General features: G+C 39.2%; 1 pseudogene; it reads right to left on the reverse strand.

Moving 5' to 3' along the window:
• Positions 1-950: 950 nt before the first annotated feature.
• LOC145063306 (polyphenol oxidase I, chloroplastic pseudogene) lies at positions 951-2,919 on the reverse strand (annotated as a pseudogene).
• Between the last annotated feature and the right edge of the window lie 1,272 nt (positions 2,920-4,191).

The following is a 4,191-nucleotide window of genomic DNA, read 5'->3' on the forward strand; positions in this document are numbered from 1 at the left end:
AGAGAGAGAGAGAGAGAGAGAGAGAGAGAGAGAGAGAGAGAGAGAGAGAGAGACCATTCTATATTTAATAATTACATTTTTTTTTTTACTTTTTTTAATAATGTAAAATTTCTAAATGGTCACTGAGGTAGTGAAATGATCAAAATACACTTCAGTTAATAACAAAAAATTGACACAGTTAATAATAAGGACTTTTTATTAAAAGTTTTGAAACCATAAAAATAATAAATGAGATTTTTTAAACTTCAAATATCACATGACCATTTTTTGAAGTCTTATCTTAATTTTATGTGTATAGATGTTTTTAATGGAGTACTAGAGAGGAGAGAGAATCTTTTGGTAAGATGAGGTTATTTTACCATTGGGAGAGGCTAGCTAAACCTCTAATAACATTCTAGCTTTAGGGTTATTCTGTTTATTTTTGGTGTGATTTGAGTGATTAATAAATACGATAAAGCTTTTGTTCATCTATCATTGTTTGAGATTCATCTTCTAAATCAGTTCAATAGCATTTTCATAAATTGCGAAACATATGATTTTTTTTTAAGGAAAACAATTAAAAAAAAAAAAAAAAAAAACTATTTCTCAATTCTCAACAAGTCTCGTTGCGTCATTGGTTGCCAATCTCTGCAGACCGAAAAAGTTAGTCATTTATTATAATGGTAATATAAAAAATGTCATTTTGTGATTATATAAAACAATTAACGTTGGCATAGGTATTAACGACTTATTGGTGAAAAACATATTCCATTACTAACTTTAATTTTAGCAAATGGGTGATTGACGGAATTTGGATTTGTCTGCAAGATCCTTTTTAGATAAATTATGCTGTTGATATGTCGAGACACATCCACTTTGGAATTAATTAATACGTTGGTCACTAATTATTCGATTAGGCCAAAATTTTCTTGTAGTGGAAGAGGCAATGATGTTGATTTAACTCATAGAGAAACCATGAAATCAACTTATTATTATGAAAAAACATAAATGTCGCAACCATGCATATGCGATGCAATTAATGCATGGGCTACGAGTAGTTAAAATCTAATACTTTCAGATAATAGGAACCAACTCCACCTTGATTTCGTCAATGGTCACTTCCTCAAACCACACCTTTGGCACCAAAGTCACCAAAATAAACTCATCATCCTCCGCCTCCATTTCCTCCAAAAGCTCCGTTAACCCAAACCTTATGCCACTCTTCATTAACATGTCGTCACCATGGTTATGTGGCAACTGCGCGAAACTACCTGCAAACTCACTCTCTTCTTCAAAACTTTCGCTGACATCATCTTGGGCATTCACAAACACATCAAACTTGATGAACTTGTCGCTATTAAACTTGATTCCTTTAATCAACAACAGCTCATTTGCTTTTTCCTTGTCTTCTTGACTTCTGCTTTTGGCTGGCCTCTTCACTACTACCTTCGTTATCTTGTCTAGCTTCAAGGGGAACTTCACGTCTGGCAGTTGTTTAACCGTTTCAGCAGATTTCATGTTATATGGAATGGGTTCGGGAAGGGTACGACGTATACTGGATCGGCTTATTTTCCAGAGGGGTGGGGAGTATTCATATTCGTATTTTAGCTTTTCCAAACTGACGCAATCTTTGTTGTAGACACGAACAAGCTGTTGGTTTTCATCATAAAACACGTACGATGCGTTACGCCAATCCAGATGTGTAGGTTCAGAGTGTCCTTTGATGCCCATATCCTTCCATAGTTTCCACATCCGGTCGACATTGGCATGGTGGATGTAGAACGCAGGGTCATACCCCGCAGAGTAGAAGTTCCCCATGTCCTCGTTGTTCGGCATTCCTGGGTCACCCATCCATCTATGCACCGCAGTGTGACAACCAGCCTCTATCGACCCGACAGATGGGTCACCATTTCTATACGCGTCGTTGCCAGCCCGATACTCGCTACCAAAGAAGCTTGTCGTGTCACCGGCGTTGCTGATCATTTGCTTATACATTAAAGTCATATTGCTAGTTATCTGTCGAATACAAGTAGCGTGTCTATCTGAGCCACTGTAGTTGAGGTCAACAAGTGCTGGTGGTAAGTGCTTTCGATTACGGTAAGCGTCGAAGGCAGAATCGTCCTCCAAAAATGCGGGAAACGTCATTCCGTTGGGATGGTCCCAGTTCCAGTAAGGTAAAGCGAAAGTTGGATCATCGATTAACTTCCCGAGGATTCTCTCGTAGAAATACAAGTACCAACGATGGAAAGGAAAGAAGAGCCATGAGTTGTGAATCTGGAGTTCTTTATCTGGAAAACCACTCGCGATTTGAGTGTAACCACCGTTGCAGTAAGCGCAATGAATTTTTGCTTGTGCAACGAAACTGTGTGGGTGTTCATCTGGGAGATCTCTCATCGCTTGGATTGCTGCTTTGTACTTAGCAACGTACTCGGTGGTGGTTCTATGTGCCGCTGGTCTAATCCGGATCACTTGGTCTTTAGGGAACACAAAGTCTTTGGGGGCTGTTGACGTCGCTGGCGCCGGTGGACAACATGCTCTGCTTCTGACGGCCTTATTTGGGTCCTGGAAACCTAAATTTGAGGTCACGCATGTGGAGACGTTGGGCGTCGTGATAGGTGCAGCAAATGCTGCAGGGGAGGTGAAGTTGACGGTGGTGTAAAGGCCGCCAAGCCCGAGGAGCATGTTCCTCCGATCTACATTAAGTGTGTCGAGAGATGATTTTGGCAGAATAAGTTTTTGGGTTTCTGGGACTACGACTAACTTCTCTTTGTCATCTGGTGCGACGTTGCATGAGATTTGAAGGCGGTGGATTTGTTTGGGGTAACTGTTGTAGCGGCGATCGGAGGTGGAATTTGGTAGTGTTCTGGTGGTGATGGAAGTGAAGGTTGCAAAAGATTGGAAAGAAAACATTGTTTTTGGGTACTTCACTCACTTCATCGAGCTTACTATATATAGTATGCACTCCGCACCGGACAACCATCCTCATTGTTTTAAATTATGATTGATCAAATACTCGAAACAAAACTATTGCAGCTTTTTGTTAAATGCTTTGTTTTAAAGAATAATTTATGGTCATATTCTCAAACCAACGTTTTCTTTTACTTGTTTCTATTATAATTTACATTTAATTATAACTTTTGTCCCTATGGGTAGGTAGTTTAATGAATTAGGTCCAGTTTTCTTAAATTTAACCTACATAGTCCAAGAATTTAACCTTCATAGTCCAAGAAATATTTTCTTCTCACTTTTGGTACTTTAACTATTCAACGTAATGATATTACTACTAAGTCTATTTATATGGCAAATTTACCCTTGTGTAACACTTGTCTTCTAGGTTGGATCAGTGTAGAGCATAAAAAAGTCAAATGCATGGTTTTTGAAAGATTAAACATACAAATGGTTCCTGTAGTTTGCTCAAAATTGTCACTTTGGTCCAAAAAAGTTTGGATTAGCACCACAAGTCCAAAGTTTTCATTTTGTTACGAGTTTGGTCAAATTTACTTTAAACTTTTTAATAATGATGATTTTGCCCTTTATATATTCATTTTCTTTTTTATTTAAATTACAATAACTAAAAAACAAAAAAACAAAAAAGAAAAATCATTACATCTCTCTCTCTCTCTCTCTCTCTCTCTCTCTCTCTATACATTACATACACTTTTAAATCCTACGCCTGCAAAACATTTCATCGGATCTCTGGCACCGACGAAGGTTACTCGTCGGACCTCCTCCTTTTCTGATAATAACACCGCCTCCTCCTGCCATATAGACCACCATCTCGTCGCCATTGTCCATCTATAATCCTCCAATCTCTGATATCGGCGCCACCGTCTAGATCTGTAAACCTTCGTTTTTCCGATGATCTGAATACCACCGCTACAACTCGATCTATAAACTTTCGTTTGTCTAGATCTGTATTTCGCCTGTCCCACCGCATCTGCTTGTAACATCCGGATATCCAGGTATGGGAATTTGAGTATTTTTATATTGGGGAAATGAGGAGACTCGGCGAGTTGACGTCTCAACTCGTCGAGTAGGATCGCGTTTTGGGGACCTGTTTAATGAAGGGACTTGAAGAGTCGGGTATTTGGACTCGCCGAGTCGGCGCTGTCAAGAAAAACCCTAATTGTCCGGGTTTGGGACATATTTAAAGGCCCTTATGGCCTTCAGTGGCGGCCACCTACACCTTTGAGAGACTCCTATCGAACCAGA

The sequence above is a fragment of the Lactuca serriola genome, chromosome 7, assembly GCF_051521515.1.
Source record: "Lactuca serriola cultivar US96UC23 chromosome 7, Lser_US96UC23_V15, whole genome shotgun sequence".
NCBI lineage: Eukaryota > Viridiplantae > Streptophyta > Magnoliopsida > Asterales > Asteraceae > Lactuca > Lactuca serriola.